General features: G+C 42.5%; 1 protein-coding gene across 2 annotated transcripts in view; it reads right to left on the reverse strand.

Annotated features, from left to right (window-relative positions):
- The window catches only part of LOC131668829 (uncharacterized), a 34,030-nt gene that overhangs the window by 13,949 nt on the left and 5,073 nt on the right, over nt 1-15,008 (reverse strand). The window contains exon 1 of one of the 2 annotated variants that reach the window (XM_058943283.1): nt 10,785-10,937. The exons of the other annotated variant lie outside the window; for it this stretch is intronic. The gene's annotated coding sequence lies outside the window, so the exon portion shown is untranslated. Of the gene's footprint in view, nt 1-10,784; nt 10,938-15,008 lie in introns of those variants that run through there. 2 annotated transcript variants of the gene reach the window in all.

Genomic DNA, 15,008 nt, shown 5'->3' on the forward strand with positions numbered 1-15,008 from the left:
AAGTTCCTCAATCGTTATCAAAAGTTTTGACTGACGCATCGTTACATCCACATTTCGCTGAATATCGATTCGATCAAAAGGCTTCCTCTTATTTTTTCTTCATTTTGAATAAATTGAAATTGCACTTTTTGCGCAAGGTGCATTAAAACGCCAATCGGAAGCGCTTTTCCTTTACGCAATAAGGGGCCGGTGCAACTATGCAAAAGCGCCGCTAGCTGGCAGCTAACTGCTTGCTTAATTGTGCAATGGACGAGAGAAAGAGAGAAGTCGAGTTGAACAAGTGCATGCGCCACCCGCGCGCTCTCTTTCGTGCCTTCCTTGTTGCGATATAAAAAAAAAACAGAGTTAAGTGACCGCTCGAAGGCATATAAGCTAATGCACGAGTTTCTCTTTTAATTTGACTATTTAACCGCTCGCTCTTCCCTCTTATTTTTGTTTTGCGCGCAAAATCGACGGTTAATTCGAGCTGTCATTGTTTCGTTGCGTCGCGGCTCTGTTTTTGCGTGTAATTTTTGAAAAAGCGAAGAAATGATCAAGTTACGTAATCACAAGATTGATGACAATTTAAAAGACTTTGAGCATATAAGATATTATTTTTAAGTTTACGTAAAGATGGATCGAGGTAAAATGTCCGGACGGTTGTCAAATGGCAAACGAGAAAAATCATTCATCGAAAGGAGACGCTCATTGCCAAAAGAATGATAAAATATATTGACGAGTTGTAAATTATTACGCGTGTGATACGATAATACTTTCAAGCGAAAAAAGAAAGAAAGGAGAACCGTCGTGAGAATATATTTTCTTATGATATATTTTTTGAATATTAATTATTTATCAGCACTCGTGACAATTATAGTAATGAACAAATGCTACTAAGAGATCAGTAGGGAAGTCGTTGCATGTCAATGTTCGTTGACAAACAATACGAAGAGAAAGGAGACGTATGAACGATAATCGATCTCGATCAAATGAAACAAAATTCAATGTATCGGTTTCTGGCGGCCCGTCGAAAGGCAGATTATGCCAAAAAAATGTGTCCTCGCCGTGGCATTTCGCATATCATTTTTTGGCGATCGCCGACAAAACAATGCGTCTTTATCAACGAAAAAGCGTAAGCGCAGAGCTTCGGAAACTTTCTCGCACGATTTACCCGACAAGAACTGGGTTTGCGTAGATTATTTGCCTGCGAGAATGAGAAGCGACATTTGTCGGACGTTCGGGGATTTCCGACTCGAGCATAATGCGATACGGATATCAGAATCCGAATGGCAGGTTTCGAAACGCTCGCGCAGCGTCGGACGAGAGGAGAAATTTAGATTTCGTTCCGCGCTATGAATGCAAACGCACGCCTACATATGACTTATGTTCTTCGAGCGAATTCACGTTTGGTCGACATTTTTTAAAATCACTGCGACATTTCGTAATGTCAGAACAGTTCTGAGAATCAGGACTGGATCACGGTCAAAATGAGATACATTTTATTTCAAAGAATAGGTAAGAATGTCCTAAGCTTTGCGCGCAACGAGAAGAAAAAAAAATGCCTTCATGCATAATTGAGTATGAAGAAAACACTCGCTACTTTCCACGCTTAATAGACATTTTACACAACGCCATTAGCAAAGCCATCAATTTCATAACGATCACCATTTTCATAATTGCTATTATCGGCAGACCTCGACGCAAAAATGTCATCCGAGCACAATATGCAATCCCGCGCATAAATCCTATACTAATAACTCTCGCAACACAATCGTCTGCTCATCTCTTATGCAAAAAGGAACTTGTATACATTGTCTTTTAAGTAGATGAAGGAAAAAATCATCAACCGTCTCGGTATACATGTCATTTCAAAAAGAGCGCATATCCTTAACGTACTGTGAATACCAAATTTTAAATTTGACTTCTTACGTATATCTTCCCATCGTCGTTATACTATTGTTTCTTTCCTCCTTCCGTGTTCCTCGATATTCGGATACACGATTTACGTGCACGTTCTCATTTAGCTTTGCGTTCGTCATTGGTTTTCTTTAGTTTTCACGCGTCAGATTAAATATACGACTTGCATTCTTGGACGAGGATCAACTTTAGTTGGCAATTGCACGAGAGACGTATGTCCGATAATTTGTCGCGCACGGAGAAAAAGAAAAATGGAATTATCGCGTTTTCCGTTCGCGATGTGAAAACCGACACGTATGATTTACGAGCTCGTTCGAGACTGGTGCACAAATCATTGGTGCACAATTGGCAAATAGAACGAGCTTTATCAAAGTTTACAGAGGCTTCTGCGCTGTTGTCTCAGTGCGCGCTGTGACGCAACGCCAAAATAAATCGAAATCTTCGTTTTCAATTTCATTTACGTCTGATTAGACGAAGAGAAAGGATTAATCAAGATTGCAAGTCAATCAGTTTTCGTACAAGTCGATTGTTCCTGGCAAAACTGGGCGTGGATGAGAGTCGAACGATTAGACGATCATTCACATGTGTTAAAAACCGAAGATTAGATTACGATAATGCTTTATAACGCTTCGAAGAATCCCTTCGGGTACTTTACATTTGCAATTCTTTACGCGGTATTCGTTTTTATTTCGTTACTTTTTTCGTCCATAGTTTTTCAACGATTAGATATTGCAAAGTAATTTTTTCAATATCTAATCTTGGTATCATATCGTAAGCACTCGTGTTTTTTTTTTTGGACAAATAAAAATCTCGTCGGCGTATTTGGTATCAATGTTTATATTCTTATCGCCCGTCTGAGCGCCTAGATGACCCAACCCATCGATTTTTATTTTAACACGAAATCGTTTATTTGCAATGATTCCTTAGAACGATTAATTAAATATCAGTGATAATCGCTAACCTTCTCAAATCAGATCCATTCTTTCCGCAACCACATGGAAAAGTTGGCGCCGCGGTAGATTATGCCTTTAGTCTGGCTTTTTTATTTTAATTAAGCTGGTTTGGAATCGATTAAAAATTCGTTTCTTCCCCGGACATTCATCACTGATGATTTTTCTTCGTTACATAATCGTACGCGTTGAAAATTTGGCTAATACGGCATTTTTCATCGTTGCTAATTTGCTCGCAAGCAATCCTTCCTCGAATGCCGACGCGAGTGAAAATAAAGAGAGAGAGAGAGAGAGAGAGAGAGAGAGAGAGAGAGAGAGAGGAAAAAGCCCACTCGGGTCCCGTCAGCAGGGCGCGCGCGACGTTGCATTACGCGAAGCGCTCGCGGAATAGTTTCAACCGCAGCCGCACGTGTAATTTGCATAGATCCGATCTTTTTGGTGGGCACGAGGAATGACGAGGAAGTTATGAATGCTCGAAACGTCGCGAATTAGGATTTTCCAAGCGCGCGCTATGCGCGCTATACGATAGAGGGGCGCGATTTTTCGGACGACGTCGAGAGCTTCTAGACGTGGCGCCAATCGACAGTTATAATTGAAGAATAAGCGGCGCGCAGCAATAACGCGTTTAAGTTCTTCGCCCGCACGCATAAGACTTGGTTGAACGGCAGCGACCACAAAAATATTCGACATTACGTAGCCAGCCGCTCTTTCGGAAAAAAAAAGTAATCTCGCATAAAAGTGTCTGGAGTTAGTTGACCCGCGTTGCATATAAGATATGTTATACCGTAAGCTTTGAAGAAGCGTTGCGATTAACACGACGATTAACGGGACGCAAGCGCGCAAGACCGGAGCTGAGAGAGAGAGAGAGAGGGAGGGAGAGCGAGCTATTAATTAGTAGTCCATTAGTATATCCGCGCGCTCGCATTCTTATAATACCAGGCTCGTTTGGAGAAAAAAAAAAGAATGCCGATCGTTAGAGTTGCTTGCGCGTGAGATTTCAAATCGTGGTGCATTCGCGGAAGTCGGCGCCGACGGTGGGACAGGATCGAGGCTGCGGACAAATCCGTCGCGCAGCTATCGATTGGAGAACGTCCGCGAACAGAGCCTTATCGTCGTGACTGCCACAGGTGCCCCGGCTGCTATCCGCGATGAGCTTGTATATACCGAGGCGGCGAAAACGCGCGCACTACTTCTTCGTCGTTGTATCAATCGAAGAGGCCATTTCTCTGTTTTTCCTCTCGACGAGGAGAGAGGCGAGGAGACGCGCCGAGCAGCGGTTTCATCATTAGCCAGGCCGTGCGTGTGCACCTTTTAACGATCTCTTAATGCGCGACTTGATTATTTCGACACACGCTCAGACACACTCCAACTCGCGCGCCTTGCGAAACGCCAAGCTATGCACTTGGCGAGAAGTGCATTACACCCTCGTAAACACACATTGGACGTCAGTGCCCAGCTGTCACCTTGATAACTTTTCGCTATCTGAAGCACGCGCATTAAGATAAGATAGCATGCAGCGCCGTCCGGGTCTTCTCAAAGATAATTAGTGACATTCAATAAACTGCATCGACGTTTTTATCCGTACTACGGCTTGTTGAATTGCATACCGAGGACGAGGGAACCAAATCGCTTTAAATTCAGCTTAGCATGACCGCATACCGCTGGCTGTTATAGTTTCGACACGGCGCATCGATTCGAAAAAGGAGCGCCCGCGTAGCAGCCGGCAGGTCGTTTGCTTTTCTTGGTATAGACCAACGACCACGACGACGAGCCTAAGGTGCACATACCGTTTTCTCTATCGTTTTAAAAGTCGCGTGAAATCGAAGGCTTTACGTAACTAAGAAGAGAAAACTCGCGCACCGCCAGCTCCCTCGCGATGGGACATCTATCGCCTCGAATAATTGAGGGTGCAATATATCGAATTTTCAAGCGTGTCCGCGTTGAATAATTATGATGGCGTTGAAACGGATTAGCGGAAATCGGTGCAGTAAACCAATTAGGCAAGCAATTCATGACGCTCGGAAAATCAAAACGCTCGGCTTCCTCATCATACAATTGGCAAGCGCGCGACGACGAGTACCGTTGCTGGCAAGCAGACACAATGTCAAGTCGAATTAATCATTCGACGCGCTTCATTGCACTCGAACGATAGCGGCCGATGTGTATATAGTATACTATTCGTAAGATGTATATATTCAACATACCGTTCGTGATCTCCATACGTAGTCACTAAATTACCACGCGGATGTGCCTTCTTTGTTGGACAATGATGAGTCGTTTGTTTCGATTGAAAATAAAAAATAAATAAATGAAACAAAAAAGATTTTTAAATAACACGTGCACATGGTTTTATATCCTCGTTTTGAAAAAAATAGAGATCCCAAATTGAAAGCGCACGAGCAGTGCAATATCATTTTAATGCACTTACAAAACGCTATCGAATGCATCGACGTACAAATTGAACCTTGAAAGAAAAAAAGAATCGATCAAATGTTAATTATCTCGACAATGACAATAAGTCGTCATAGTTCGTAACCTTGCCACAGTTTCAACAATAGCAAGGTGATATCTCTCTCTTTCTCTCTTTTTCTCTCTCGCATACCATTGCTTTGGATATGTAATACTCTATTGGATCCGCGGCTCCCATTTCTCCCCATCACTACACAGATGAACGGCGATGGTGATGCAAGTTACGTTAAGTTTTGCAACGCGTCTGGTTTTTTTTCAACGTAGCAGCACATCTCAGGAAAGGCTGTGTGCCGATTGATTTGATTCGAAAATAGAGGCTTAGGAAAAAGGTGGTGGTCGGTGAGAGACGATGAAACTTGGAATAAGTTTTATGGAATGAGGTTTTTATAATTGCTTGTGGTTTTCTGGTATGCGTGCTTATGTAGGTCGGTGTGAGCATAAAGAGTTTAAATTTAGTGTATGACCCTGATACGAAGGTACAATCTAACATTCATAATTCGACGAAGTTCAGAACGTGCGGAGTTTTATAAGATCAATTGACGTTCAAAAGTAGCTGAGTAAACAATTCGCGCACTCCTTGGAAATCTGGATATACGACTTTACTGATAATCTGATAGAGAAAAACAAATTGACGAGCTACTAAAAACATTGTACGGCGCAAAATTTCGCATCATAGAAAAAAGATAAAAGGGACCTCTCGTCAGGTAATAAATTAAAATGAGATGAGGTAGAGGATATCAAAAGTGAAAGATCCACGCGATGAGGCAGTAAAAGGAAGCGAAATGACTCTCTGTATGTGTGTGTGTGTGTTCGTGAGTAGGATTGCTTGTACGGCGCTGGAATTGTAAGTCGAATTCGTGATCGAGTTTCGAGATTTCGTGGCATACAGAATGAGTTGATAATTCGATGATTATAGTTAACTGCCCGTAAGGTTGGTGAATGTTTGATTGAACAATTCTTACAGTTGATATCTAAAACCAATTTTAATCAATTACAATCGTTCAAACAATTTCTTTATTTAATCGCCCATTAATCTCGTAGAAGCGCATCGTGCATTTATTCGAGAAAATTAATTTTCTTTCAAAGCGAGTTTACTGGTTATTCAAGTGACTAACGAACGAAAAAGTTGAAATCCTATTGAAATTCTAATGCACAGCAGCTGAAACGGAATAAAAAATATGTATATCTATATGAAAACTGGTGTGATTCATGCTTTAATCGTAGTGACAGTCTAGTATTTGAACGGTTAATGCGTTTGGCTCAAAAAAACTGTATTTTTTACACTTTTCCATCTGTCAACATATGTAAAAATCTAGGAATAGATTTCTTTTCCTCGTATACGTAAAATATAAAAATTCTCGTCGTAAAGTTCGTCCGTGAGAAATAACGACAAAAAAAGTCTAATCGACTATTCTGAATATTTCTAACAAACAATTTTTTGTCAAACTATAAATATCGAACAAAACGCACTTGCGTCATGTGCGAGTTTTCTTCGCGTACGCGAGCTTTCTCTTGCGGACACTTCCGTAAGAAGAAAAAAAGAGATCTCGGAAGAGTCCAATTACAAAACGGGTTTTCCGCAATGCACGCGAGAGAACGTTGTATCTCAAAGGCGTGGCACACGACGTTGATCGTGAACGTTAATTTCGCCTAATTACCAGTTCATATGGGCTCTCCCTCGCGAGTTGTTATGTCACTGGTATAGCTTGATTGGACGTAACCCACATTTTTCGTCCGCAGCTATCGCGCTAAAGCTTGCGAGTCCGTGCGTGAGTGTGTGTATGGTATGTGTGTGTGTGTGTGTTTGTGTGCGCGCGCGTAGTGGTTAATATTTAAATTCGAATCGATTTATGCGACGCACAAAAAAATGTGAAAAACTTCTCAAAGCAAAGAATGCATAATCAAGTGCCAGAACGATTTGTTTAATTGCTTAATGGCGATGTCAATTTGGAAAAAAATTGGAGAAGCGTCAAACTTTACAAATGGTAATTGCATATATGCGTTGGTAAAAAAGTGAGCGTTTGTTTTTTCTTCAATTTGATGGACACGTAGTAGTGAGAGAGAAAGAGAGAAGAGAGAGAGAGAGAGAGAGAGAGAGAGAGAGAGAGAGAGAGAGAGAGAGAGAAAACAATTCGAATACCGCGCTGCCGTTGCTGCGTTTCGTGATAAATCACGTGCGCAAGTTGAATTATTGCATTAAAATTCCGTGGGGAAAAAGTTTTAATTAATCCCGCCGCTGCTTAAAGTGGAGTACCGCGGATACTTTCGCGTATTTATAGCTTTTTCGAGTTTCTAATATCGTTTTATTATATATGCATCAGTAAACGTTTGTATAAATAATCGAATTAGCATGGGATTGTTACGTGGCCGTTTATTCGTGAAAAAAGTCAAATATAGATTGGTGCGCTTAAAACGCGAACTTTCCAAAATAATTTACATACGAAATTCGCGTGTGATAACACCAATACATATTTTTCAATGTCGAGTTTAGAAAGTCAGTTCTCAAACTTTTTCGCGGAAAAAGAAAAGATCAGGGTTTTCGAAACTAACATCTCATGCAAAGGAGATCGACGCTAAGCTGCCTTAGCAAATGAAAAAAAAGACACGTCGACTTGTTCGAAAAAAGTAACTATTAATGATAGTTGATAATGACGGTTTCGACGTAGTGTAATGCATTTTTTGCCTCTTTAAACATTCAAACTTCACGCAATGTCTACCGAGAATCCAACTGGACAAAGCTACTAGAAAAATCCGACGGACGACGATGCAACTATGTAGCCGATCAGAATTCCCAATTGATCGCTGTCACTAAGCAATTGGCCAATTATACTTTCTCGACGCCTTACGTCCGCTGCAGGAAGCAGAGACGCGTTTCGAATTCAACTTGAATTCCCTTCGGCAATTTGTGTGAATATTCAGAGCGAATCACGTGCGCCATGCTGCTGCTACTGCGCGATGAATAATTGTTGATTTGATGAGAGAGGCAGCAGCTTGCTGCACGCAATGACGAATACACTGCTGACGAAGCGACCGAGAAAGAGAGAAAAGAGCAAAAACGAGACACGCAAGTGTGTGAATTTCGATCCTTCTCGCTTTTCAGCTGAGCACATTTATCTCTGTTTTCACATTGAAACTGTTAATGATATGCGTCGCTTATTTGATTATTCGACATTAACATTTTTCGACAGATCTACCGTGCCCTTCGTTTTTTTTCCTTTCTAGCAGCCTAACGTTCTATTGTATAATCGAAGGAATTCGAAGTTTTTGGAATTACTTCTCCGAGTGTGCGGCTAAAAAATTTCGAAGGCGACTTTCCACACGCACGACTATGTTAAACTTCTTTCCGTAACGAGGACATTAATTTTCCCGAATATCCCTCAAAACGACGCACATTCCATCGCTCGAACTTTTAATGTCCCTTCTGGGGCAATCACGAAACGTAAATCACATAGACGTTGCTTAATCGTGAATTGGAAGCTTGCAATTACGTCGTCGCTAGGTGCAGCGCGCGCGCGCAGTTTCCATGAGCAGCGACGAATCGCCGTGAAACGTTTTGCAAAGCGCGATTTTCGTTTCGAGCAAGCCGACGCGTGGGAAAAAGCGATCGTAACGAGATCGCTTCCTTCGACCTGCTGTATGATTTCATGCAAATTTTAAAAGAGAGAGAAAGAGAGAGAGTTGTAAAAACGCTATCGCGTACGATTTCTCGAGGGGCGATGAGCAACAAAAACCTGGCTTCTCGAACCTCGGTGCGATAGAGTCGCGCGCGACAGAGGTAATGATGGACTTGGATCGATTGCCCAGGTGTCTTGTGCATTGCGCTAAGCCACGCGCTGTCACCAAGGTTCATTGTCCTCCGATCGACACGCTTTCGCGCGGCGAGTGTCGTCCGTCCTTCCTGCTTTTTCAATTCTGCAACTCGACGTCGCGATTAACGCAAGGCCGGGCATTCCTGGCCGACCGACCAGAACGACGTCGACCTCTGATCCCCGAGGGAAATTGACTTCGCGCGCCGAGCGGAAACGGGAAAATATATCTGGAGCGAATGGGCGTTGAGAAATATTGCGGCGTGATCGGCGGCCATTCGAATTTGAATGCAACCGATTTATAGGGGATCGGCGGAATGAATGTAGGCGATATTTTTTATTGAAGATGTGTGCACCGAAAGTAAAGCCGCTAACGCGCAACGTTTGAATTTCAGTATGAAATTCCTCGAGATTCGGCCTCAATTCCTTCTGACACACATTCTGAAGAATCCAGCTAGTAAAATCAATCTGCCGAAACCCCCGCGCAATTAATCCTGCGCGCTACCTTTCATTCGTGAAAAATGATCGGATTGAAAAAAAAAGTATGTCAACGGCTTTTGCAATTTATTTGTATCTACAGGAGACCCACGGCTCGCCATCCTTGTTTTTTTCTAATGAATCCAACGATATACAGTTCTTTTATTCATTCAGCTGCACGCGTAGAAGTGCAACGCTGCCTGCCTGTCGACGAAATAGTCCGCATAACTGTTTGTTTATTTCTGTGTGTGTGTGCGCGCGCGCGCGCGCGTGTGTGTGCGGCAGGCACCAATCGCCAGTTTCCGAAGCGTAAACTTCTCTCTCTCTCTCTCTCTCTCTCTCTCGGTTGTCATTTTCCGCAAACTCGATTTGCTAGTCGTGCCCCGCTATGAGTATACCAGCGTCGCGTTGGTTTTTCAAAATCAGATAAGTTATTTACGCAAGGTACGGGTATTTGCATGATTATTGACAGTTTCTGATTTCGATTTGTGGTCAATCGACGTTTCTTTTACCTCTTTCGGGAATGGTTTGTCATTGAATTTACAATTGGAGCATCGAATCGAATCGCGGACCAGGTTGAAAAAGTGGGTACGCGATCTGTTTAATGATGAAAATAGCATTACTGTGCACTTAGAAAAACTGTCTATCTCTCGATCAATCATCGAAGCAATTTCGGCAGCGAAATAAAAAAAAAACATTACATTAAATTCAAGGTGGATAACTATTATAACGGGGCGCTGAGTTTCATCGGAGCAGAAGTAGGAGCAACCTTCTTCTTCTGGCGCCCACACTTATAACTTGCACTTGACTCGCGCCCGCGCGTGCCAGAAAGCGGTATTATACACATCGAGTGCATCGATCCTTCGTAGGCGCCACGATAACGAACGCAACCATGCACCTTTGCTCGCGCGCCACGGGAGTCCATCAGATTTTCAATGCGCAATGAAAATGTTTTGAATTGAAAATTCGAATGCAATTCGTCGCGCGGAAGCTTCTCGAGGATCATTAACAATGATTACCTATCACACACTCGCGCGCAAACGTCCCGCGGAAGAGCAACTCCAGCCGACAAGTTCGAAAAATGCTTTGGCAAATTCATCGGACGGAATATCGTAAGATCGATGGGCAAACTTGCTGACGATCGAACGGAAATTCATTGTTAAGCAATATCAAAGCGAAAGCTCACCCAAAGAGAAGATCCGTAAGAACGGAGAGAAGTGTAAAAGGCTCCCCTGGTGAGGGGCCAAGAAATAAGAACAGCACTGCACAGACAACTGTAATGTAGCACGCGACGTTCGGAAACTTTCTCGAGAAGCGATGTGTGTCGCGCTCGTGCACCGACTGAATCGCGAGAGAGGCACCACTCTGCCGCTGCCTGAGATGTGATCGCGCGCCCGCTGAGCCCCCCTCCCATCTTCAACGCGAGAGAGGGAAATCCAATGGTGTTGTTTATTTACGGATTTCTCTTTTTTTCTTCTTTCATTTTCTTTTATTGTTGTACTGAAGAATGCTCATTTTTCATTGTGCTGTAAACGAGAAAGAGAGAAAAAGAAACTACTGTGAAAACGAAGAAGGATGCATTTTTTTGTTCTAGTATGAAGTCACTTCCGTTGACTTACGTGATTCACGTGTTTAATGGGAGGAGTTCGATTCAATTCGAAACGGAAATCTTAGCTGTACACCCGGAGTTGAATGATCAAAGAATATGTGTAAATATATCCTTTATCGAATTGCTTGCAATATTGAAGAAACATATTCGATCAAAATATTTACCTCCTGATATCGAATCGTCAACTCGATGGTCATAAATATAGAAGAGCCGCGATAAACAAAAACATGATACACGAAATGCGATGAAAAAAAAAGTCCGACGAAATCTCATAGTTTCAGATTTGATGAGCGTGCGCAAATTCATTGTCTGTAGCCCGGTGCGCACGTAATAATCCAACGTTGGGGGAAAATGATTGCTTCGCTGCTGGAAAATTAGTGTGTATAGCGTTTTCGTACACCGCGCGCGTGTGCGTCATGGAAAAAAAAAAGGAATCAGAAATAAAACGCGGCGCGTTCTCTTGTAAATTTTCCTGAGCGCCGCGGAGAATCCGAGGCGTTCGCCCGATGGACGCGCGCCGGACGAAAGCTCACCCGCCGAATCTCTCAGCGAAGAGGCTGCACGATCGCGCGCACGTGCGAGCTGTCCCACCTCGGCGCCGCCTTCTCGAATTACGCGGTGGCCGAGAAACTTACATCGCGACTTTCTTGCAACGAACGAAGCTGCCTGGCGTGCGGCGCGCGAGCGAGCTTACATAATGATGCGTGGCAGCAGCGCGGCACGATGCAATTTGCTGGATAATCAAGCGCTTCTATTTTAAGCCTTAACAATAATTTGACGTTGCTCCCCTGCGCGCAACTTCGTACCGTGCATATCGATCGCGCGCGACTACGGCGTGACGATCGCGCACCACGCGTAATTGGTCCCCTCGCCTTTCTACAATCAATAATCCCGCCTGCTTAAACATGTGCTTATTCTACTTTCATCCGGTTCACGTTCGATCGGATGCTCCTATTAGTTTTATTGCCGCCGATGGCGCTGCAGGCCAGGCACGCGAGAAAAGACGAGTCGCGAGTAAATATTGACGTCAAGTCCTACTCTCCGACGTCTGCGCGCAGGCTATCAAATTTTCATGATTGCTTATCAGACAATGCACTTGTTTGCGTTCTTGCTTCGGAGTTGTTGTTTTTCTTTTCGCGAGTAAAATTAAGTTTACGGTTGATTTTGCGGAATTCGTTATAGCGATCGTCCAAAAAACCGGTCACAAGTTTGCCAGGAACTGATAGTGGATTTTTCGCATTTCGCTTGGACAAACGCTAAAAATAGCGGTGATTCATCATCGACGACCCAAGAATACATTTGAAGGCTTTTGCGAAGAAGAAAAAAACGATCATTCGCGATCAATCAACTGTATAATGAATACAGTGGACACTCGGAGAAACCTAAATACCTGCAATACGTACAGCCGACACTGAATAATTGCGATTGTTTAGTGTGTCGGTCACAGTATATAGAAGCCCCTCGGAAGAGATGTACGTTACAATGTAACCTTCGCTTCGTTTGACCCGGTAAGCGCGGCAATTGAGTGGCACACATTAATACGAGGAGGAGAAATTACATTCGGCACGTGTCTGCATACCCGGACGAGGTATTATAATCGTCATTGTCCGTGTGTATGTGGAATGTGCACAGGTTGGAATGCTTAAATTGCACGAGAGCGTTTTGCAAAAGTGCGATTATCGAACGTTGCGTATCCGCGCGCGTGAGAATGAATGTACAGATTGCTGGGAGAGAAAGAAATAGAAAACGGCGTAAATAACGATACGTGGTCGTTGGCGTGAAAAATTCGCGTCGGACGCGAGAGACGGAGCATCATTCCGTTTCTTTCCTTTTGGCAAGCGCGTCTGCCAAGGCACCTTCAAATTCATACCCGTACGCGCAGCCTGGCAGAAAAAATATCCATTCTCGCGTGTTTTTCGGCAGAATTACGGCTCGCCGGATAATCACAATTTTGAGAACTTATTGATAGCGACGCTTCGCAAGCGATAATGATATTCCGCTGGTTTTTTTCTTGTGTTTTGTTTGTTTTTCTTTTTTTTTTTTTTTTTGATTTTTTTTTATTAAACCTTGCGAGGCGAACGAGAAAAATATTTACCTTCATTTGCAAATGAATGCACACGGATGATCCAAGTATAATTTACGCAACTACTTGTACTGCAATGTTTATATACTCGTAGACTTTTCTCTTTGACTTAGTTTGTGAAATTACGCGTGCGAATTAATAAATAATCGCTATAAAGCAATACAGGCTAAGAACATCATCGAGATCGTGCCAAGTAAGCATATCAGGCGTATTTTGTTTATAAAAAAAACAATAAAATTCACACGCTCTACAAAAACTACATGAAGTCGAGGAAAATAAAAGTCAATAAAATTTGTTGCGCACGTGCCATCTCGTCCCAAGAAAACAACATCATCACTGATGCACGAGTGGAGCCTTTCATCGGTAAATTCCGACGGAATCCTAAAATCCTGACTCATCTTATTGTGCGACTATGTGGGTGTACATATAGAGCATTACACCAGTCTGTAACTATTCGTTGCTTGCGCAATAGAATATGCGCGCGGAGAAATGCGTCAAGTTTATCGGACTATTTTTCGGCAAAGTTGAATAAGCTTGCGAATGTGCAGAGAGAATCTTATGTATTGTTCGAGACTAGCCAGTTGTTACGGATTCCGATTGGTTATGAAGATCCATTACCGCAAATTAGTTTTTACATAAAGATCGAGAGAACAAATAGGACATGTAATGGCGCTTATCATTAAGCGTGAGGAATGCTTTTAAAGAGTCCAATCATTTGTAATGTAATTAAAAAAAAACACTGGGATGTTGTAATTGTAAACGATTATTGTTTTGCAGGCGTTATACAATAAACGGATGCTTTATCTGACGATTATTACCGACTGTTTGTGTAATTTCGTACCGAGTAAGATTGTTCTTGATAATTACTTTATACCTTGTTGTCAAAATATTGTATAACGATTCCTTTAAACGATAAGTTGTCATTGGAAAATGTTTCAAATAATCTGCACAAAAAATAATATTTAATTGTTATAAACTATTGCTATTTTTCAATCGTTTACGTAAAGTCGAATAGTAATAAATTGCACACAAAAAAAAAAAGACGACTTTCCTGAAGTAATAGAAACTTCGATACGTACTCGGACCTTTACCTCCGCTCTACCCCTCGTCTGCAAAAAAAGTTCAATTATAATTGTGCACATGTGGTGCGCATGACGTTGAAGCAAAAAATTCAACATCGGCTTGGTGACACACTTCCTGATTACATTACTGGACACATGTGCAAGCTAGTATAATCCACGTAAAAAAGTGACTTTAATTGCTGAGCTTTTGTGCTCGCGCTGCTTTGCAGTCGCGTGTGTGCGCATGTCTCCGAGGCTTTCAAGGCTTCTACTATGCAATTTAAATGCAGATTCCTTTGATTTTTTTTTTCTTCTTCTTTTATCACTTCGATATTTCATAACAATCGAGAGCGCCGAGTTGAATAACGTGCCGTGCGTGCTTATTTGTGTATCGCTAATCTATAATTTTAGGCTTGCTTATTCATGCCCGCGCGGATCTCATAAAAGCTGGGACTTTTTTCTACGTTGCGCTTACGTTAACGAGGAAAGCGTTGTCGCGTAAATACGTGGACAAGTGCATTTGTTTTCATCATCGATCGAGTTTCTCAAAGGCTTTTTTCTCGTTATTGAGAACAACGGATTCTGGAAAGATCAGACAGCGTACCAGACAGAAAAAAAAGGAGGAAATACCCCATAGTCACGAGTGAAATGTTGTTT

The sequence above is a fragment of the Phymastichus coffea genome, unplaced genomic scaffold (assembly GCF_024137745.1).
Source record: "Phymastichus coffea isolate CEN01 unplaced genomic scaffold, Cenicafe_Pcof_1.1 PCOF00084, whole genome shotgun sequence".
Taxonomy (NCBI): domain Eukaryota; kingdom Metazoa; phylum Arthropoda; class Insecta; order Hymenoptera; family Eulophidae; genus Phymastichus; species Phymastichus coffea.